The sequence below is a fragment of the Bufo gargarizans genome, chromosome 7 (assembly GCF_014858855.1).
Source record: "Bufo gargarizans isolate SCDJY-AF-19 chromosome 7, ASM1485885v1, whole genome shotgun sequence".
Lineage (NCBI taxonomy): Eukaryota > Metazoa > Chordata > Amphibia > Anura > Bufonidae > Bufo > Bufo gargarizans.
In genome coordinates, this window is record NC_058086.1 from 98,155,387 (window position 1) to 98,180,014 (window position 24,628).

The following is a 24,628-nucleotide window of genomic DNA, read 5'->3' on the forward strand; positions in this document are numbered from 1 at the left end:
CAATATTACCAGCGGATTCGTACAACGGTGATTCATTAATGTGGATCCCACACTGTTAATTGTCGTTTGTCTTGTTTGTTTGGTAGGGGCTTATTCTTAAAACAGTTCCAATAAACTCTAAGTTTTAAAACGTTACTGTCCCTCACTCGTTCTATACATTCATTGTTACAGAGCAGTATACCTTGGGAGAGTGCCCTTACACTATCTCCCTCTAGGGACCACCCCTTTGTTTTTCAGCATCAAAGAAGGCCCAAGACGATTGAACAGTTAGAGGCCTGTATTAGACAAGAATGGGAGAGCATTCCTATTTCTAAACTTGAGAAACTGGTCTCCTCGGTTCCCAGACGTCTGTTGAGTGTTGTAAGAATAAGGGGAGATGCCACACAGTGGTGAAAATGGCCTTGTCCCAACTTTTTGAGGATTTGTTGACACCATGAAATTCTGATTCAACATATTTTTCCCTTAAAATGGTACATTTTCTCAGTTTAAACTTTTGTTCCGTGATTTATGTTCTATTCTGAATAAAGTATTAGAAGTTGGCACCTCCACATCATTGCATTCAGTTTTTATTCACGATTTGTATAGTGTCCCAACTTTTTTGGAATCCGGTTTGTATATCACCCATGGTGAATCACATGTGAGGTAATGTTTTATGTTAAAAGTTTCTCCCGTGTCTGGATGTGTGAACACCGATCCTTTGTGCATCAGTTTGCAGTTCACACATCCCAGACATGGGAAAGATCCTGTACGTCTTGTCTTCAGAAACATCTGTCTTAGCTGACCCTTTTCAGGCAGTCTAGAGTGTACCACCTTATCCCTAATGTTACCTGCTCTTTTATATGCCATCATAGGCGGATTTTTAAAAACAGTTATACTGGGATGACCACTGCTAATGGCGCCTCACTATCCTTTCAATATTTGGGGTCAACTCATTATATGTTGACACAAAAGGTAATCTATCACTAGCCTGTCTTTGTTTTCAAGTTAGCAATTCGTCTCTAGGGATTTCTCTTGCTCTATCGGCATGTTTTTTTCACCAACCTTCTAGGGTAACCCCTATTTATGAAGGATTGTTCCATATTACTTAATGCTGAATTCATATTCTCATCCTTATCCACTATTCTCCGTACTCTAAGCATTTGGCTGAACGGCAAGGGGGCTGCTTAGCAGTGGTCATCCCAGTATAGCTGCTTTTAAAAATCCGCCTATGATGGCATATAAAAGAGCAGGTAACATTAGGGATAAGGTGGTACACTCTAGACTGCCTGAAAAGGGTCAGCTAAGACAGATGTTTCTGAAGACAAGACGTACAGGATCTTTCCCATGTCTGGGATGTGTGAACTGCAAACTGATGCACAAAGGATCGGTGTTCACACATCCAGACACGGGAGAAACTTTTAACATAAAACATTACCTCACATGTGATTCACCATGGGTGATATGTTTTATGCAAAATGCTCTATGTGGGCGAAACCACATACGAGATAAAAACTAGGTGAAATAACCATAGACAATCCATCAGGAATAAAAGAAGAGATTTGCCGGTGTCGAAACATTTCTTTCAAAAAAATCATAAGGAAAATGATCTGAGATGTATGATCTTGGATCATGTAAAACCATTAGACAGAGGTGATTGATTAACCATTTTAAAGAAAACTAAGCTTAGGTGGATCTTTCGGTTGGATACTCTGAAACCCAAAGGGTTAAATGTCGAATTTAGGGTGACAAGAGGGATGGTTAGTTAATACCCCTCTGTTGTTCCTATATCTGTTGTATCTAGCATGCTGTATGGGGTGGACCCAATGGATGTTACATGGATTTATCCACGTCATAATGTGATGTGTTTGTATATTTGTACTCTTTGAATGTATGGTTCAGGCATTTACCTTAGCTGGTTTGTAAGTTGTAAGAGGGAACAGAAGGAGAAAGAGAGGCGTAAGGTATTGCCCAAATGAGTGCCCTAATGTAAAATGGGGGAATAGACCTGTGACGTGGCTCGGATTACTGTTGCAGCATACTGGCGCGCGCATGATGCACGTGTTAGACGCTGACGGAGCTGATCGGACGTCACTACGCTGGGTCTCCGCCTACGGGTGACGCATAGTGGTTATGTACTGCGTCGTAAGTGGGGAAGAATTGACACATGCGCACTGAGGAGGAATAGACGCGGAGCAGCGGCGTGCCTCCATAGAAGCTAAGACGCCATCTCCTTCTATTCCATTACATGAATCCACAGCAAGGTACTATAGTATTTAGGATCTACACTGCACTTTACCATATGCACTTTTATTCACCTAGTATGATGATGAATAATCACGATCGATATGGAAATTATGAGGAAACACCGTGATTTGTTTGTATTTATCTGTACACATGGAGTTAATGAATGAATTGTAACATGTCCTAAAATGGGAGTGTATCGGTTTTGCATTGGTTGATAAATTAATTGGTAACAATGTGATGATGTATTTATACTTGCACATATGCACTTTACATGTTCACCTCACTTGAGAAAGGTTCTGTGAGAGAACCGAAACGGTGTCAAATTTCGACATGTGTGAATAAACTACACATTTTTTATACTGCTGCGGATTTTCTTTGATATATATATATAGTGGGGGTTTGCTCTGGTAGGCAGATGGTAGCGGTGGCAGTATAGAGGCTCAGGAGACAGGCTTTGTGTCCAAACCGTGCTCTTTTATTCACTCCAGTGCATTACATCAAAACTGTGCAATTCACACAACAGCAATGTCCATAAACCCCACCTCCCACAAAGGATCCCCAAACACTGCAGGTGTCTTGGTGCCTGTTCACACAGTCTCTCACATCCGTGGTCAGTACTACACCTTGTCATGGGGCGGGTTTGTCCAAGTTCATGCAAGTTAGACAGACCACGTGTCAGCCTGGACAAGGGATTGGCTCCGGCCACAGGATCCCTTTTTTTGGTCCTTCGCTGAGACTGCAGCAATTGGGCAGTCCTTGGTAGACGAGCGGACTACGGCGCTCAGCCCGACCGAGCGATCAGCCTCCCATACAGCTTCCTGCAGCGAGACAGGAGACCACACTTCATCAGCAGCCCCACAGTCAGTGAGCATCAAACCTATATTCACAGCCCTGGGTGTAGCAGGCAGACCACACCCAGCAAGCATAGTGAAGGATTAACTCCTTCCCTACCCAACTAAGGCCAGAGATAGTCTACACTGATCCTGGCAGGTTGGTTGACACCAACAACTGAAACCCGTCCACCCGTGGTGGTCCGTGGGGAACAGACAGCCACCCTGCTCTTACTCCACCAGGGCCACTACCTTCCATCCACTACCACTCCAGACATTCTCTTACATATCCCCCCCTTTGTTCACCCCTGAAGGCTTGACGACCCTGTTCAATCCTATCAGGGTGAACACACATATAGCAGTGTACCCGGGACAGGGCATCAGCGTTCCCTTGCAGACGACCTGCCCTGTGCTCAACCCTGAATTTAAAATTCTGAAGTGATAAGAACCATCTGGTAACCCGAGCGCTCCCCTCCTTAGCCTGGCTCATCCACCGGAGAGGGGAGTGGTCAGTCACCAGACGGAACCTTCTCCCCAACAGGTAATACCTGAGAGATTCAAGTGCCCACTTGATGGCGAGGCATTCTCTTTCTACCACGCTGTACCGGGTTTCCGCTGGGGTGAGCTTGCGGCTCAGGAAACCAAGGGGTGTTCTTCACCATTGATTTCCTGGGAGAGTACCGCCCCGAGGCCTACTGCAGAGGCGTCCATCTGGACTATAAACTCCCGTCCGAAGTCGGGCGTCACCAGAACTGGGGACCCACATAGGGCCGACTTCAAACGGGAGAACGCCTCTTCCGCCTGCTCATCCCAGCGAACCATTACCGACTTCCTACCTTTCAGGAGTCCTGTCAACGGGGCAGCTATAGTGGCGAAATGTGGGATGAACCGCATATAATACCCTACCATCCCTAAAAATGACCACAGTTGCCTGGTCGTAAGGGGTGTAGGCCAATTTCGGATCGCCTCGATCTTATTTATTTGGGGCTTAACGACTCTGCGTCTAATGACATAACCCAAATACCACGCTTCCTCCAGGCCCACTGAGCACTTTTTTGGGTTGGCGGTCAATCCTGCCTTCCTGAGCGAATCTATCACTGCTTGAACCTTCGACAAGTGACTTTCCCAGTCCTGTCTAAATATGATTATATCATCTAAATATGCTGAGGCATACCGGAAATGTGGTCTGAGGACAATATCCATCAACCGTTGAAACGTGGCTGGAGCACCGTGCAACCCGAAGGGCAACACTCTATAATGGAACAGCCCCTCCAGCGTGACAAAGGCGGTCTTCTCTTTTGCTGTCTCTGTTAAAAGTACCTGCCAGTACCCTTTTGTAAGATCTATCACCGAGAAATATCTGGCTTTACCCATTCGCTCTATTAACTCATCTACTTGCGGCATGGGATAGGCGTCAAACTTTGAAATCTCGTTTAGTTTCCGGAAATCATTACAAAAACGTAATGATCCGTCGGGCTTTGGGATAAGAACGATCGGGCTAGCCCACTCGCTTCTAGACTCCTCAATGACCCCTAACTTCAGCATAAACTTTACTTCCTCTGAAATGGCTTGTCGCCGAGCCTCCGGTACCCGGTACGGTCGTAAACGGACCTTTTCCTGGGGCTCGGTGACAATGTCATGTTGGACGAGATTGGTACGTCCCGGAAGGTCAGAGAACACGTCTTTATTCCTGCTAATGAACGCCTTCACTTCTTGAGTCTGCTTAGTCGACAAACCGCTACCTATCTTTACTGCAGGGGTGTCCTCTGGTACCACTGTAGGGCCGGGGACGTTCTCTGCAGCCAAGACAAAGCACGGGTCATCCCCAAGGAGACTTTCTCTATCTTTCCATGCTTTAAGTAAATTATTGTGGTACACCTGCTCGGGCTTCCGCCTTCCTGGCTGGTATACCCTGTAATTCACGGGGCCTAACTTCTCTCTTATCTCATATGGTCCTTGCCACCTGGCCAGGAATTTGCTGTCTACGGTGGGCACTAGTACTAACACTCGGTCGCCCGGGTTAAACGTCCTTACCTGGGCGGCCCGGTTGTACACGCGGCTCTGGGCCAGCTGTGCCGCTTCCATATGTTCACGGACTATGGGCAGAACTGTTCCTATCCGGTCCTGCATCTTCTCGATGTGCTCGACTATGCTTTTGTGAGGGGTAGGCTGTTGCTCCCATGCCTCTTTAGCGATATCCAACAGGCCTCGGGGATGCCTACCATATAACAGCTCAAACGGTGAGAACCCTGTGGACGCCTGGGGCACTTCTCGCACCGCAAATAACACATAGGGCAGCAAGAGGTCCCAGTCCTTTCCATCTTTTGCCACCGCTCTCTTGAGCATGGACTTTAGGGTCTTATTAAAGCGTTCCACCAGCCCGTCAGTTTGGGGGTGATAGACGGAAGTACGCAAGTGCTTAATATTTAATATTTTGCAGAGCTCCCTCATCACTTTGGACATGAAAGGGGTCCCTTGGTCCGTCAATATCTCCTTTGGGATCCCTACCCGGGAGAACATCCCATCAGCTCCTTGGCTATCAGCTTGGCTGACGTGTGGCGCAGGGGTATCGCCTCAGGGTAGCGAGTAGCGTAGTCTACTATGACCAGGATATGTTGGTGGCCTCTGGCTGACTTGTTAATGGGGCCTACCAGGTCCATTGCGACCCTTTCGAAAGGTACTTCAATAATGGGCATGGGCACCAGGGGACTACGATAGAGGCTGGGGGCTGGTCCTCTGACACTCTGGACAGGACTGGCAAAACCTCCTGACTTCCTCATATATCCCCGGCCAATAGAAACGCTGCAGTATACGTTCCTGAGTTTTCTGGACCCCCAGATGTCCTCCTAACACATGAGTATGCGCTAGGTCTAATACCATGCGGCGGTATGGCTGGGGTACCACCAACTGTTCTATTACCTCTTGCCGGACTTTGTCGACCCGGTAGAGTAGGTCCTGGTTACAGGCCAGGTGGGGAAATTCCGAGTCGGCTCCCGGGTGCAGAGCCACTCCATTGATGACAGTCACCCCTTCTCTGGCCCGTGACAATGTAGGATCCTAGAGCTGGGCGGTCCCGAATGTGTCTCGGGATACTTCTAGTTCTGGAACAGATGGGGCTGCCACCGGCTCACCAGCCAACCCTTCTAGGTACAAGCTATCGGGTTGACACTCTTCCTCCTTATTGGTGACCCCTACAGCTGGTAGCCCCTCTTCAGGATCAACGGGCACCGGCTCTGCACCCCGTCCCTCCCAGCGAGACCAAAACAGGGGACAATCCCTACCTAGGATGGCAGCGTAAGGGATTTGTCGCCCCACCCCAACCACCTGCTGCATCTCCCTTCCGAGGGTAGACAAGGTCACACAGGTTGTAGGATATTCTCGCTGGTCCCCATGAATGCACACAATCCTGATGGTTTGCTTGCCTGGGCCGCGACTGGCCACCAGGGACTCATGCACGAGGGTCACTAAGCTCCCCGAGTCTAGCAATGCCTTAACTGGGTGTCCATTAATAGAGATGGCACACAACGGAGGTGTATCAGTGGATAGCAGCGAAGCAGCAACACACACCGGCTGGCCGAAAAAGGAGGACCGGCGTGCGAACCCGCAGTCCATGGGCTCTGCCGCCCTCGGGCAGTTGGCAGCAATGTGTCCCAGGCCCTGACAGTGCCAACATCTAATTCCCGGGGCCTCTCGTCTCCCCAGGTTTGGCCTCCCAGGAGTGGAAATCACCTCCCCCCCCTTAAGCGGTTGAGCCCCCTTCTCAGGTCCCCTTTGTGGCAGGGATAGTGAACGCGGCTTTTGCAGGAAGGCAGACTCTCGGACCAAGTCCTGGGTTGCCATGTATCTCTCGACTAGGCCAACAACTTGATCCAGGGTGCCTGGATCACCTTGTCCCACCCAGCGCTGTATTGCTCTTGGGAGGGTACGCACCAAACGATCCACCACCACACGTTCCACCATCTGCGAGGGGCTCAATGTCTCAGGCTGCAGCCATTTTTTTACGAGGTGTAACAGGTCATAGGCCTGGGACCGAGCAGGCCGGGACTCTGAGAAAGCCCACTGGTAGACTCGATGTGCACGCACATAGGTATTAACCCCAAGACGAGCCAACACCTCCCCCTTCAGCCTCTCATAGCTCTTGGCTTCCTCCTGACAGAGGTCGAAGTAGGCCTTTTGTGCGTCACCCACTAAAAATGGCGCCACTACTTCGGCCCACTGTTCTGCCGGTAACCTTTCCTGTTCTGCAGTGCGTTCGAAGACCATCAGGAACGCCTCGATATCATCCTCGGGGCCCATCTTTCTTAACGCTGAGCGCACCTTATCCCAGGCAGCAGGTAGGATTGCGGTCCCCCCCCGGGACGGCTTGTTGTTGTAACACCCGCATGGACTCCTGCATAGTCGCCATTTGCTGGGCCAGTAGACTATTCAACTGCCGCTGGTCTCTCAGGGCTTCCTCATGTCTCCGAGTAGCCTCCTCATTACTTTGCACCAAGTGTCTAATAGCCTCCTCCATCTTATCTGGAAAAACTTGCTGGCTTAATATATGACATACAGTCCAAACAGCACAATTTTCAGCCTCACTGCCGTTTGCCCGCTGAAGCCACCAATTGTGGGGGTTTGCTCTGGTAGGCAGATGGTAGCGGTGGCAGTATAGAGGCTCAGGAGACAGGCTTTGTGTCCAAACCGTGCTCTTTTATTCACTCCAGTGCATTACATCAAAACTGTGCAATTCACACAACAGCAATGTCCATAAACCCCACCTCCCACAAAGGATCCCCAAACACTGCAGGTGTCTTGGTGCCTGTTCACACAGTCTCTCACATCCGTGGTCAGTACTACACCTTGTCATGGGGCGGGTTTGTCCAAGTTCATGCAAGTTAGACAGGCCACGTGTCGGCCTGGACAAGGGATTGGCTCCGGCCACAGGATCCCTTCTTTTGGTCCTTCGCTGAGACTGCAGCAATTGGGCAGTCCTTGGTAGACGAGCGGACTACAGCGCTCAGCCCGACCGAGCGATCAGCCTCCCATACAGCTTCCTGCAGTGAGACAGGAGACCACACTTCATCAGCAGCTCCACAGTCAGTGAGCATCAAACCTATATTCACAGCCCTGGGTGTAGCAGGCAGACCACACCCAGCAAGCATAGTGAAGGATTAACTCCTTCCCTACCCAACTAAGGCCAGAGATAACCAACCTGCCAGGATCAGTGTAGACTGACACCAACAACTGAAACCCGTCCACCCGTGGTGGTCCGTGGGGAATAGACAGCCACCCTGCTCTTACTCCACCAGGGCCACGACCCCCGGTGGTACGTATCTTCCATCCACTACCACTCCAGACATTCTCTTACAATATATATATATATATATATATATATATATATATATATATATTAATGTATGTTTCAATATAATCATGTATGTTTCAATTCAGTAATAGTGTGTATGAATTATTATTATTTGTTATTATTTATATAATGATTAACGAATTTATTTCTTGTAATGTATTGATCATAAATATTAGTATTGATTGTGATAATTTTTAATATATTTTTAGTTATATTTACATATATATTGTATTTCTAAATGTATTTAATGTATAATATGTAGATTATTCAAATTATGAAATGTACAGTTGGTTTTTAATTATATTTATGTATTGATTAATGTCAGTATTGATCGATTTTTAAATGATCAGACATTATTTATTTTCTTAATTTAGTTTTTTTTTATAATTAGTGTGCATGGCCACACAGCAGCAGAACACTGTTTTCGCTTACAACGACATCATGTGTTTTCTCGAAGCAAGAGGGCTGTGGAAGTGTCGGTGTTTAGCATCGGCTCTTTCATTCCTCCTCATGTCTGTAAGGAGGAATTTGTCCCGACACTCAACCCACCCATACACGATCAGTATCGCACACACCCTAGTCTACATCCAACTGCTACACCCATCCCTCATGTGCCTTTGTCAGCTCCAAAGGCAGTGATGAGCCAAGTTTCATCGGCCGGAGTCTGGAAGCGTTCCATCATGATCTGACGGGGGCAACGCAAACTCCCTTTGGCGATGAAGCAGCGTTGTTCCAAAGCTGATGGAAGGGTCCACATTCGGGCTTCCACCAGTGAGCAACCTGCAAGATCTCTTGCCGGTCATAGGGTATAATGATCCATTTTAACCACCTCAGCCCCCACTTTATACAATTCTGCACTACACTACTTTCACCGTTTAATGCTCGGTCATGCAACTTACCACCCAAATTAATTTTACCTCCTTTTCTTCTCACTAATAGAGCTTTCATTTGGTGGTATTTCATTGCTGCTGACATTTTAACTTTTTTTGTTATTAATCAAAATTTAACAAAATTTTTGCAAAAAAATGACATTTTTCACTTTCAGTTGTAAAATTGTTAAAAAAAACTACATCTATATATACATTTTTAGCTAAATTTATTGTTCTACATGTCTTTGATAAAAAAAATGTTTGGGTAAAAAAAAGATGGTTTGGGCAAAAGTTATAGCTTTTACAAACTATGGTACATAAATGTGAATTTCCGCTTTTTGAAGCAGCTCTGACTTTCTGAGCACCTGTCATGTTTCCTGAGGTTCTACAATGCCCAGACAGTAGAAAAACCCCACAAATGGCCCCATTTCAGAAAGTAGACACCCTAAGGTATTCGCTGATGGGCATAGTGAGTTCATAGAACTTTATATTTTTTGTCAAAAGTTAGCGGAAAATTATGATTTTTTTTTCTCTTACAAAGTCTCATATTCCACTAACTTGTGACAAATAATAAAAACTTCCATGAACTCACTTTGCCCCTCACGGAATACCTTGGGGTGTCTTCTTTCCAAAATGGGGTAAATTGTGGGGTAGTTATACTGCCCTGCCTTTTTAGGGGCCCTAATGCGTGAGAAGTAGTTTGAAATCAAAATGTGTAAAATGACACCCCAAAACACATCTTCTCCTGAGTACGGCGATACCACATGTGTGACAATTTTTTGAAGCCTAGATGCGCAAAGGGGCCCAAATTCCTTTTAAGGAGGGCATTTTTAGACATATGGATCCCAGACTTCCAATGAGGGGCATGGCGAGTTCATAGAAGATTTTTTTTTTTGGGCACAACTAAGCGGAAATTGATTTTTTTTTAGTTTTTTTTTCTCACAAAGTCTCTCTTTCCGCTAACTTGTGACAAAAAATTCAATCTTTAATGGACTCACTATGCCCCTCAGCGAATGCCTTGGGGTGTCTTCTTTCCGAAATTGGGTCACATGTGGGGTATTTATACTGCCCTGGCATTTTAGGGGCCCTAAAGTGTGAGAAGAAGCCTGGAATATAAATGTCTAAAACATTTTACACATTTGAATTCCGTGAGGGGTATGGTGAGTTCATGTGAGATTTTATTTTTTGACACAAGTTAGTGGAATATGAGACTTTGTAAGAAAAAATAAAAAATAAAAAATCCATTTCTGCTAACTTGTGCCAAAAAAAAGTCTAAATGGCGCCTTACAGGGGGGTGATCAATGACAGGGGGTGATCAGGGAGTCTATATGGGGTGATCACCACCCTGTCATTAATCACCCCCCTGTAAGGCTCCATTCCGACGTCCGTATGTGTTTTGCTGATCCACGGATCCATGGATCGGATCCGTAAAACACATGCGGACGTCTGAATGGAGCCTTACAGGGGGGTGATCAATGACAGGGGGGTGATCAGAGAGTCTATATGGGGTGATCACACCCCTGTCATTGATCACCCCCTTATAAGGCTCCATTCAGAAGTCCGTAGGTGTTTTGCAGATCCGATCCGTGGATCCGTAAAACACATACGGACGTCTGAATGGAGCCTTACAGGGGGTGATCAATGACAGGGGGGTGATCAAGGAGTCTATATGGGGTGATCATCCCCCTGTCATTGATCACCCCCTGTAAGGCTCCATTCAGAGGTCCGTATGTGTTTTGCTGATCCACGCACCCATGGATCGGATCCATAAAACACATACGGACGTCTGAATGAAGCCTTACAGGGGGGTGATCAATGACAGGGGGGTGATCAGGGAGTCTATATGGGGTGATCACCCCCTGTAAGGCTCCATTCAGAGGTCCGTATGTGTTTTGCTGATCCACGGATCCATGGATCGGATCCGTAAAACACATACGGACGTCTGAATGGAGCCTTACAGGGGGGTGATCAATGACAGAGGGGTGTTCAATGACAGGGGGGTGATCAGGGAGTCTATATGGGGTGATAAGGGGTTAATAAGGAATTAGTAAGTGACAGGGGGGGTGTAGTGTAGTGTGGTGCTTGGTGCTACTTTACTGAGCTGCCTGTGTCCTCTGGTGGTTGACCCAAGCAAAAGGGACCACCAGAGGACCAGGTAGCAGGTATATTAGACGCTGTTATCAAAACAGCATCTAATATACCTGTTAGGGGTTAAAAAATTTGCATCTACAGCCTGCCAGCGAACGATCGCCGCTGGCAGGCTGTAGATCCACTTGCTCACCTTCCGATCCTGTGAACGCGCGCGCCTGTGTGCGCGCGTTCACAGGAAGTCTCGTCTCTCGCGAGATGACGCATAGATGCGTCACTCTGCCTGTGACAGCCGCCTCCGGACCGCGATCCTGCGCTAGGCGGTCCGGAGGCGGTTAAGTGGCTATTTTGAACAACCGGGGTATAGATATCAGGCACAAAGGGTGCATACATATCCAGCACAGTGCATTTTTTATTCTGTTAAGAGGGGAACAAATTTTCTTCAGTTACATAGTACTGACAGTAAACTGTTTGTGCATAACGATTAGCAGTTTGGCTCCTTTTACATGGGCGTCACAGATATGGTCCGAATGCGTCGCGTCAGCTTTCATGTAAAATCATGTGATTTTGCAAGCAAAGTTAATGACTTTTATCTGCGATTGTGCTAAGTTATTCATTTTTTTCCCCACGGTGGTTCAATGCGTTTTGATGCGCTATTTACAACATATCTTAACAACCATCATTGAAAAACGCAACGAGCCCACACCTGCTTGAGGATGCAATGCATTTTTCACCCAGCCCCATTAACTTCTATGGGCCCTGTGTTGCTTTAAAAATGCTGGATAAAAAACAAGCTGCATTTTTGAAGCAACGCACAACTGATGCGTGAAAAATAAAAGCTCATGTACACAGACCCATAAAAAATAATGGCTCAGGATTCAGTGCGTGTGCTATGCGTTCACGTGTTTAAATCGCCCGTGAGAAAGAAGTTTACTTTTTTTAAATTTTATAAAATAGTATTCTTTAAGGATTTATATAAATGTACAGTAATACGGTCCTCTAAAATGCGGTTGTATGGAGGAGGAGAAAAAAATCAGCACTTAAATAGATTAGATGTGGTAGGTAAATATATATATGTTGTCTATAATGCAATATTAATATCTCTATCTCACCCATTTCAGCCTGGAAGCAATCAAATTTGCTAAGAATGCTGATATCAGCATTCTATTGGACCGTATTACTGCACATAGATATAGAACGTAAATTAAAAATTATTTTAAATTATATAAAATACATAATAAAATAATAACCGTGATTAATAAAGCACAAACAGTTTACTGTCAGTTCTATGTAACTGAAGAACACATGTTCCCCTCTAAACAGCTTGAAAAATGCACTGTGCTGGATGACAGTGTTGGCGATCCGCTGTGCCATGCTCAAGTATGCACCCTTTGCACCTGACAATCAATACCACAGTTGTTCAAAATAGCCACTTAAAATGGATCATTATACCCTATGACCGGCAAGAGATCATGCAGGTTGCTCACTGGTGGAAGCCCCAATGTGGACCCTTCCATCAGCTTAGGAACAACGCTACTTCATCGCCTAAGGGAGTTTGCGTTGCCCCCGTCGGATCATGACGGAAGGCTCCCAGACTCCGGACAATGAAACTTGGCTCATCACTGCCTTCGGTGCTCACACAGGCACATGAGGGATGGGTGTAGCAGTTGGATGTAGACTAGCGTGTGTGTGATACTGATCGTGTATGGGTGGGTGGAGCGTCAAGACACATTCCTCCTGACAGACATGAGGAGGAACGAAAGAGCTGCTAAACACTGACACTTTGTCACGACCATGGTCATGGTTGTGACTCCTGAACCGCATGCTGTTGCCTGCGATCTCGTTTGGTTGTTTCAACCACAGGTGAGGGCCGCTTGTATGTTGCCTCACTTGTGGTTGCCGCTGGCAACATGTTCTTATGATGTATGTGGCAGTATAGCAGCCTGAGCTGGTGCTAGGCAGCTTGCTGCAATGTGCATGCGGTTGCACCTGGCAACCTGTCTTTGTTAGGTGTGTCTTTTGTATGTCTGGAGTGCACAGGGTTTTAGTTATGTGTGCACTTTCCCCTTTATGTGGCTGTCTTCCCTTCCCTGGTGTTGGAAGGGTTAACTTCCTACCTAGTGTGTGTGCATTGGGTGTGTCAGAGTGTGGGTGTGGCTACTTGGGCCTATATAGCTTCTGCTATGAATCAGAAGTCTGGGGGGTACTTCAGCCATGGTCTGCTGGAGTCGTCCTCCTACTATATACAATCTGCCAGTGAGGGCCACCCTCGTGGTCATAGATGTTTATAAGTTAAGTTGATGTTGTTTGTTATTTAGTGCAGCTATGGATCTGGGTTCCTGTGTGTGTGTGTATGTGTGTTGGCTGTGTCCATTTAAGTATGGTGTGGACATTAGCGTGTCAGCACAGGGATCCAGTCAGCAAGGCTGTAGCAGGTAGGTGGAACTAGTGCAGTTCACCTATCATATCCATAGGTCTGTTTTTGTACCCCTTTTCCTTGCAGCTTGGCCAGTGAGACTCCTGTTCCTCTGTGCCTAGGAGGAACAGGTCGTCTTACCCTGCTCCTAGTTCAGGGCCACCCTGAGGGCTAGCAGGGACTATTAGGTTCCAGTGTATGAGCCCTCCTACCATCAGGGTTGGCTCATACGGCTAAGAGTCAGTGTTAGAGACGCGTTAGGAGGTGACCTGCTCCCTAATTCTGTCATCCTGGCCAAGCAGCGACCAACATCATCTGGCATCGCACGGCTGAGGGTTTTCCCCATCCTCAGCCGGGACACACTTCCACAGTCCTCTGGCTTCGAGAAAAAACACATGATATCGTTGTAAGGGTTAAAAAATTGTTCCGCTGCACTTTCCATGTGCCTGATCTGTAAAATGAGAGATCTTGTTCTATATGTACATGTTAATTCCTTTATATATTTACATACATTTTATAGATATCTATAATATATATAATTAATCTCAATATGTCTCAGTTGATGTATGGTGTTGCCCGGGTCTGGTGGGGGCCCATTCTCGGGAACACACTGCTTCTGCCCACATGTCACCTGATGTTGCTGCTGCTGCTGATGTCGGAGATGTCTCAGTTGATTTATGGTGTTGCCCGTGTCTGGTGGTGTCACGGAAGGTGTACAGAAAACTAGAAGACACAAAATGAAGATCCGACTGACTGGAGCCAAAACTAAGGACCCAAAGGGTAAGCCCTGCAACAGACCTGGCTCTCTCCCTAACTGCTCAGCCTATGCAAAAATCTCAATGGTAGATGATTGCATATCCTCGTTCCTCGACTGTATAACACCTGAACACCCTATAATAGTGAGGGGACACGACCACCGGCTCCCTACACTTGATACGGAGGGAGTCAGGGTCACCTGGGATCCAGAAAACAGGAAAACACAAATGAATGAACAAAACTTATCTGTAGAAGACGCAGTAGTAGCATCCAGCATGCACACACTCCAGGAAGTTGTATAAACTGCAAAGTGATGCAGTATGGGAAGGGATTTAAAGGGATGCAATCAGTGCAACTGCATGACAGCTGAGAGAGGCTAACGAGATGAGAAAACGAAAGCAAAACAAAAGGAACCTCAAGCAGGAGGTTCTGAAGAACGTCTGACAGAGCTTCTCAGATGTCTGGTGGTGACAGGTGGGGGTCCATTCCCGGGAACACACTGCTGCTGCCCACATGTTACCTGCTGTTGCTGCTGCTGTCGGAGATGTCTCAATTGATGTATGGTGTTGCCCATGTCTGGTGGGGGGCCATTCCTGGGAACACACTGCTGCTGCCCACATGTCACCTGCTGTTGCTGCTGCTGTCGGAGATATCTCAGTTGATGTATGGTGTTGTTCGGGTCTGGTGGGGGCCCATTCCCGGGAACACACTGCTGCTGGCCACACGGCTGCTGCTGCCTGTCCTGCGGAGTTAGGCCAAGATATTTATAGGCCTTATACTCCAATGTTACTTCTACCAGCTGATGCTGCTGCTGCTGTTTGTCATCGACCTCACGTTGACTTGGCTGTATGACTTTTAAAACAACGTTGGCTGCTGCTGCCTGTCCTGCGGAGTTAGGCCGAGATATTTATAGGCCTTATACTCCAATGTAACTTCTACCAGCTGATGCTGCTGTTTGTCATCGACCTCACGTTGGCTTGTCTGTATGACTTTTAAAGCAACGTTGGCTGCTGCTGCCTGTCCTGCGGAGTTAGGCCGAGATATTTATAGCTTTTTACTGCCTAAATAAAGTACGTTAAAATTATTTTTATTGTATTATTTATTAAAATTATCTGCAACACGTTAGGCTTGGTAGGGTGAAGGGGGATATCTCAGACTGATGATGCTGATCCCTATAATCATCCCTACCACTAAAGCTCCAAAATACAAGGAGTCAATGATATATGGCGTGTTCCTCTATTTATCTGGGGTGTATAGGTAGCATCCATACATAGGCACCTGATTGAAACAATGGGTGAATGTGACAGGTCTCCAGTAGGAGAGACTCTGCACACCACACAGTGTCAGGTAGCACTACTAGGATAGTCTAAACCCCAATCGATAATAGATTGTAGGAACAAGCCGTAGGCTTCTACAGTCAGCAAGTCAGTCTGTAGTTGTTTCCACAGAAAATAATTGCTCGACGCGTTTCTCTTATCCAACCTGTTTGTTGGTTCATCAGGAGCAAATAACTAAAGCCTCTGTTGTCACCGCATGTCACCCTCTCACACCGGGTGCATCACAGAGCAGCAAGAGGCCTTAGAGATTATCTGACTAGATCAAGAACTACATGCAGTTGGTGTATTGCATGTAGCCCTATATTACACATCAGGCTCACTGTCACCGTTTCGATATCATCCCCTTACACTGGGGATAACGGTTAACAATGAACTCAGTGTTTTCACATAGAGTGTGCTGGACGCCACTGATGACGTGCGTGCAGCAGAGAGCCTTCCGGCAATGTGGCCGTGACCCGCGCGTAGCACGGACTTGTTTAAATGGAGGAAACACCTCCCATCTCTGAGGCCACCTCACCAGATGCCCAATCCGGAGCAGAGCGCCTCATCAGGCCGCGCATCATTTGTCCCGTCGCGACCGGATGACGCGCATCCCATCTCGTCATCAGTAAAGGACTGGGAGAGATACCTCTCCACCCACCCCTCCGTGTCATCCATAGGGGAGGGGAGAAACCGATGACGGATGTCTTCTCTCTATACTGCATTATTAAAGCAGAAAGGAGGAAATGTATCTGTTCTGCAATGATTGCTAGAGTTTTACATATCAGAGGGCATTAATAATAACAGGATGCATAGCCAGCAATATAAACCTCTTCAATATTATAATTATTTAAGGAGGATGATCCAATACCTCCCATATTAAATTACAATAAAGTGACAGCAATACTGGAAAGGAGATGTATAAGAATGAACACCAGAATTATCCAGTTCAGCACATCCAGTGTACATATGGGATATAGTGGATCCCAAGAAGGTAAATATATCACTACTCCACAGATGTTTTCAAGAAAATATGGAGAGTGATACCCGCAAATAGAGGTTATTCAATAAAACAGGCAAAGGAAATTGTGTCATTGAGGCCGTTAGGTTTCACAGTATTAAGAACAAATGTCCACTGTGCCTCTTTTTTAAGCAACAGTGCGTCGATGTCACCTCCCCTCGGTGGTGGCCTAACATGTTCTATACCTTGGAATTTAAAACAGTCCAAATTGCCAGGATGGCAAGTGGCCACATGTTGTGCCACCGGGGTGTCTCCTGAATTTTTGATTTTTAGGAGATGCTCACCAACACGCCTCCTAAATTCACGTTTCGTTTTGCCTGTATATTGAATACCACAGATACAGGTAGCTAAGTACACCACTCCAACTGTTCTACAATTAATGAAGGACTTGATAGAATATTCGTGTCCTGTAATGGAGCTCCTGAATTTGGTACTTTTTAAGATAGCTCTGCAGGCAACGCAGCTCCCACACTGATAGGTACCCTTAGGTTTATTGGTTCCCAGCCATGTGGCATCTCTGGGGCTAATGAATGCACTGTGAACCAGTTTGTCCCTGATGTTTCCCCCTCGTCTATATGTAATCATGGGGCTCAAGAGGGCAGGGAGAGTGGACACCCCCACCCACTCAAGAGGGGCATCCCAAAGGGACAATATCTCAGGATGAGACGTAATTGTTCCCAATGGTCCGACTTCAAGGCCTCGGCTGATGACCTTAAAGTACGGTTTACAGATAAGGGTTATCCTAAATCAATTTTGAAGGAAGCATATCAACATGCAGCAGCATGTAATAGAGAAGAACTGTTGCATCCTAGGAACAGAACATCTGAAGAGGCACAGATACGAATTATCGGTACTTTTGATACAGCAAGTAGCGAGATACGCAGGCTACTCACTGAGAATTGGGACATTCTGAAAACTGACCCGGATGTTGGTCATTTGGTAGGCAGTAGCCCCATGATTACATATAGACGAGGGGGAAACATCAGGGACAAACTGGTTCACAGTGCATTCATTAGCCCCAGAGATGCCACATGGCTGGGAACCAATAAACCTAAGGGTACCTATCAGTGTGGGAGCTGCGTTGCCTGCAGAGCTATCTTAAAAAGTACCAAATTCAGGATCAAAAATTCAGGAGACACCCCGGTGGCACAACATGTGGCCACTTGCCATCCTGGCAATTTGGACTGTTTTAAATTCCAAGGTATAGAACATGTTAGGCCACCACCGAGGGGAGGTGACATCGATGCACTGTTGCTTAAAAAAGAGCACAGTGGACATTTGTTCTTAATACTGTGAAACCTAACGGCCTCAATGACACAATTTCCTTTGCCTGTTTTATTGAATAACCTCTATTTGCGGGTATCACTCTCCATATTTTCTTGAAAACATCTGTGGAGTAGTGATATATTTACCTTCTTGGGATCCACTATATCCCATATGTACACTGGATGTGCTGAACTGGATAATTCTGGTGTTCATTCTTATACATCTCCTTTCCAGTATTGCTGTCACTTTATTGTAATTTAATATGGGAGGTATTGGATCATCCTCCTTAAATAATTATAATATTGAAGAGATTTATATTGCTGGCTATGATTCCTGTTATTATTAATGCCCTCTGATATGTAAAACTCTAGCAATCATTGCAGAACAGATACATTTCCTCCTTTCTGCTTTAATAATGCAGTATAGAGAGAAGACATCCGTCATCGGTTTCTTCCCTCCCCTATGGATGACGCGGAGGGGTGGGTGGAGCGGTAGCTCTCCCAGTCCTTTACTGATGACGAGATGGGATGCGCGTCATCCGGTCGCGACGGGACAAATGATGCGCGGCCTGATGAGGCGCTCTGCTCCGGATTGGGCATCTGGTGAGGTGGCCTCAGAGATGGGAGGTGTTTCCTCCATTTAAACAAGTCCGTGCTACGCGCGGGTCACGGCCACATTGCCTGAAGGCTCTCTGCTGCGCGTACGTCATCAGTGGCGTCCAGCACACTCTATGTGAAAACACTGAGTTCATTGTTAACCGTTATCCCCAGTGTAAGGGGATGATATCGAAACGGTGACAGTGAGCCTGATGTGTAATATAGGGCTACATGCAATACACCAACTGCATGTAGTTCTTGATCTAGTCAGATAATCTCTAAGGCCTCTTGCTGCTCTGTGATGCACCCGGTGTGAGAGGGTGACATGCGGTGACAACAGAGGCTTTAGTTATTTGCTCCTGATGAACCAACAAACAGGTTGGATAAGAGAAACGCGTCGAGCAATTATTTTCTGTGGAAACAACTACAGACTGACTTGCTGACTGTAGAAGCCTACGGCTTGTTCCTACAATCTATTATCGATTGGGGTTTAGACTATCCTAGTAGTGCTACCTGACACTGTGTGGTGTGCAGAGTCTCTCCTACTGGAGACCTGTCACATTCACCCATTGTTTCAATCAGGTGCCTATGTATGGATGCTACCTATACACCCCAGATAAATAGAGGAACACGCCATATATCATTGACTCCTTGTATTTTGGAGCTTTAGTGGTAGGGATGATTATAGGGATCAGCATCATCAGTCTGAGATATCCCCCTTCACCCTACCAAGCCTAACGTGTTGCAGATAATTTTAATAAATAATACAATAAAAATAATTTTAACGTACTTTATTTAGGCAGTAAAAAGATACACATTGAGTTAGTACGTGAACGCTACTGTGAATCACCAGTTAATTTGAGATATTTATAGGCCTTATAATCCAATGTAACTTCTGCCAGCTGATGCTGCTGCTGTTTGTCATCGACCTCACGTTGACTTGTCTGTATGACTTTTAAAGCAACGTTGGCTGCTGCTGCCTGTCCTGCGGAGTTAGGCCGAGACATTTATAGGCCTTATACTCCAATGTAACTTCTACCAGCTGATGCTGCTGCTGTTTGCCATCAACCTCATGTTGACTTGGCTGTATGACTTTTAAAACAATGTTGGCTGCTGCTACCTGTCCTGCGGAGTTAGGCCGAGATATTTATAGGCCTTATAATCCAATGTAACTTCTACCAGCTGATGCTGCTGTGTGTCTTGGTGCTGTTGATTTAGTTGTAGAACTTTGACCAATAAAGTTAATCTTATAGTGCCATTGATTGTATTTAATCTGAATATTTAGTCCTATGTATGTGTAGAACTTACACTATAGCGTTGACATTTATAAGATTGGGTGTTTATTGATCCTGCCTGCATAGTTGTGTAAAAAATGTTGTAGTCCTTTTAGTGAAGAGTTATCATTTATAAGCTGATGCCTGTCATGACAGTGCTGGGTTACGCAGATCGATGGGTAGCCCTTGTTCTGTAGCTTTAATATTTAAATTCTACTGTCTGCCATTATTCTGCTAAATTAGGATTGATCCTTGTATTACATTACAACAAAATACTTGTTTAAGCAGTCTGTCAAGATTGTTTGGAGATAACCTGCATGGACCACATAATTTTAATAGTAGTTACTCTAGTATATAGTATTGGAATTCTCAGAAATTGGTGTTCATGTTTGCTATTCTGACATGTGCTATGCTCTTTATGTATAATCAATGATTAAGATAAAATAAATATATATTTTTTTATAATATTAAGTGCTAATATTCACAAAATGTTTTATTTGATTTAATTTTTTATTTTAGTTTGTTATTTTGAAAAAATTGTGTTTGGCTGAGCCTTGTTGTGGTTGTCACTGTTAAAGGTGGGGTCTACACCTGGCCTTCCATTGTCAGCAGTTGTTGTGCAGTTAAAACTGTACAGGACTGATTGAGAAACACAAAAAAAGTTTATTATTTTATTTATATATTTTTTTATATAAGGATCGAGGTTCGAACATGGTGTCGTCAGTCATCCTGGGAGGGATGTCTGACTTCCGTGTTGGCCTCTCTCTAGATGGTTTTGTGTGACTGGCGTCATACGCTGCCATGTGGTAATCCGGTTTTGTGAATGTAGAATTATTGGCACATTTTGATGTAGCTATATACATTATTAATCTAGTTAAAGAATATATGTAATGAAAATTATCACCTGATTATTATAGAAATCATGTCACCACTTTTTTAGAGATTCCACTAAATTCATCCCGGATGAAATGCTCCAATAAATAAAATTATTTCTAATCCATGCTGTTTTTTTCTTCTAACAATCATTTTATTTTATTTTATTGAAACTTATAATTTTTTTAGTAGATAAATGTCATTTTTAAATGACATGAAAAAAATAAATGCACATACAGTTTTAGTAGTTATTAATCTCTACACTGTATCTTTCAATTTTCAAATACTAATTTTATTATTATACTTTTTGATATATTGATAAATTAATAATTTAGCTGAATTTTGTTCACACACGTAGTAATATATATTTTTTTGGCAAATAATCATATTTTTCAAATTTTATTTGTACTTGGCACTATTAAGTTTTTACACAACTTGACTGCTGTGCCATAGTTTGGAAAAAAAAAATGCTTATAGTTCATTAAAGAAAAAAATTCAAAGTAAATTTTCTTTTTTGGTTTAGACAAAATATCTTTGGCCTAAAAATGTATAGTTTAAAAAAAATAGAATATCCCAGCTGCGCTTATGAAATAGGAAAGCTGAAGAGGCTGACAGTTGAAACTTGCTATCTGGAGGACCATTAAGAGGGGATAGATACTACTGTACAGTTACCCTCCTTGGAGTGAATTCAAATACTCCTAAATAAAATTAACAAACATGTGTAGAATAACAGAGAAATCAAAGTTAGGAATGCAACTGGTTTATTAGTCTTGGCTTGAGGAAAATCTGCCTGTGGTGAAGACTAAACTGACACCTGTGTGTGGACAGTGAATAATTTAAGAGATCCACTGCAAATATTTTGACTCCAGGATAGTGGTGGTAAAAACATTGTCGTCATCCTACTCCTTGCCTTCCTCTAGTGACTATGAGGGTAATGAAGGTGATTGGCGAGAGGGTACAGCTTCACTTCTTAACCACATCTGGTGGGCTAAAGTCTGAAATATGGCCCACCTGCTCTTGCTCCTCCACATATAAATTATCCTCCAACACCTTCTTTAATGGAGTTCTGAGGAGGAACTTATAAAGAATTAATTACTACAAAATAACAGATTACAAAAAAAAAAATGTTAAAGCATAAAAAATTTCTAGGTCAGAAAATTAGTATATGATGGGTTCTGGATAGAATAATTATTATATCAATGTTTTATTGTGCTTATTTATGATTAAAAACTAATTACAAAACAAGGGTTAAAGATGGTTTAAAATTTAATAACTTAACCGCCTCCGGACCGCCTAACACAGGGCCTTACAGGGGGGTGATCAATGACAGGGGGGTGATCACCCCATATAGACTCTCTGATCACCCCCCTGTCATTGATCACCCCCCTGTAAGGCTCCATTCAGACGTCCGTATCTGTTTCACGGATCCGATCCGTGGATCAGCAAAACGCATATGGACGTCTGAATGGAGCCTTACAGGGGGATAATCAATGACAGGGGGATGATTACCCCATATACACTCCCTGATCACCCCCCTGTCATTGATCACCCCCCTGTAAGGCTCCATTCAGATGTCCGTATGTGTTTTGCGGATCCGATCCATGGATCCGTGGACCGTAAAACACATACGGACGTCTGAATGGAGCCTTACAGGGGGGTGATCAATGACAAGGTTGTGATCACCCCATACAGACTCTCTGATCACCCCCCTGTCATTGATCACCCTCCTGTGAGGCTCCATTTAGACATTTTTTTGGCACAAGTTAGCGGAAATTGACTTTTATTTTATTTTGATTTATTTTTTTAGTTTTTTTCTTACAAAGTCTCATATTCCACTAACTTGTGTCAAAAAATAAAATCTCACATGAACTCACCATACCCCTCACAGAATTCAAATGTGTAAAATGTTTTAGACATTTATATTCCAGGCTTCTTCTCACACTTTAGGGTCCCTAAAATGCCAGGGCAGTATAAATACCCCACATGTGACCCAATTTCGGAAAGAAGACACCCCATGGTATTCGCTGAGGGGCATATTGAGTCCATGAAAGATTGAACTTTTTGTCTCAAGTTAGCGGAAAGGGAGACTTTGTGAGAAAAAACAAAAAAAATATCAATTTCCGCTAACTTCTATGAACTTGCCATGCCCCTCATTGAATACCTTGGGGTGTCTTCTTTCCAAAATGGGGTCACATGTGGGGTATTTATACTGCCCTGGAATTTTAGGGGCCCTAAAGCGTGAGAAGAAGTCTGGGATCCATATGTCTAAAAATGCCCCCCTAAATGGAATTTGGGCCCCTTTGCGCATCTAGGCTGCAAAAAAATGTCACATGTGGTATCGCTGTACTCAGGAGAAGTTAGGCAATGTGTTTTGGGGTGTCATTTTACATATACCCATGCTGGGTGAGAGAAATATCTTGGCAAAAGACAACTTTTCCCATTTCTTTATGCAAAGTTGGCATTTGGCCAAAATATTTATCTCACCCAGCATGGGTATATGTAAAATGACACCCCAAAACACATTGCCCTACATCTTCTGAGTACGGCGACACCAGATGTGTGACACTTTTTTGCAGCCTAGGTGGGCAAAGGGGCCCACATTCCAACGAGCACCTTTCGGATTTCACAGGGCATTTTTTACAGATTTTGATTTCAAACTACTTATCACGCATTGGGCCCCTAAAATGCCCACAAGTGACCCCATTTTGGAAAGAAGACACCCCAAGGTATTTCATGATAGGCATAGTGAGTTCCTGGAAATTTTTATTTTTTGTCACAAGTTAGTGGAATATGAGACTTTGTAAGAAAAAATAAATAAAATAAAATTCATCATTTTCCGCTAACTTGTGACAAAAAATAAAAAGTTCTATGTACTCACTATGCCCATCAGCGAATACCTTAGGGTGTCTACTTTCCGAAATGGGGTCATTTGTGGGGTTTTTCTACTGTCTGGGCATTGTAGAACCTCAGGAAACATGACAGGTGTACCATAGTTTGCAAATGCTATAACTTTTACCCAAACAATTTTTTTTTTTTACCCAAACATTTTTTTTTATCCAAAAACATGTAGAAGAATAAATTTAGAGAAAAAAATTATATAGAAATGTTTTTTTTTTTTTATTTACAACTGAAATTGAAAAATGTAATTTTTTTGCAAAAATGTAGGTACATTTCGATTAATAACAAAAAAAGTCAAAATGTCAGCAGCAATGAAATACCACCAAATGAAAGCTCTATTAGTGAGAAGTAAAGGAGGTAAAATTCATTTGGGTAGTAAGTTGTATGACCGAGCAAAAAACTGTGAAAGTAGTGTAGTGCAGAATTGTAAAAAGTGGTCTGGTCATTAAGGGTGTTTAAAGGGAACCTGTCATGTGGATATTTGATTATAATCTAACAAATTATATACAATCATTAACCTCCTCAGGACCGCCGTACGCAGGATCGCGTCCTGGCGGCGGCCCTGCTATTCCGGGTGGACGCGCTGGTGCGTCATCTCGCGAGACGCGAGATTTCAGGTCAAAGCCGGCCCGTGCATGCGCATCGCGGGCCGGCAAAAGTTAGAGTTGTATTTCGTCTGGCAGGCTGGCGATTTTCAAAAAATCAAATCAGAAGCCAGTTAACACTTTATATTTATAAATACAAGGTGTTAAATGGCTTCTCTGCTCCTCTGCTCGTCCTTTTGTTAGGTTGGTCTCAGCAGAGGAGCAGGCATCATAGTGAGTAGCCACAAAACACTACACTTAGCCCCAGATC

The 24,628-nt window shown here is 44.5% G+C and overlaps 1 protein-coding gene across 2 annotated transcripts in view; it reads right to left on the reverse strand.

The window, feature by feature from the left end:
• The window catches only part of LOC122943602 (phosphodiesterase 4D interacting protein), a 1,023,137-nt gene that overhangs the window by 559,165 nt on the left and 439,344 nt on the right, over positions 1–24,628 (reverse strand). The gene's annotated exons all lie outside the window — the stretch shown is intronic.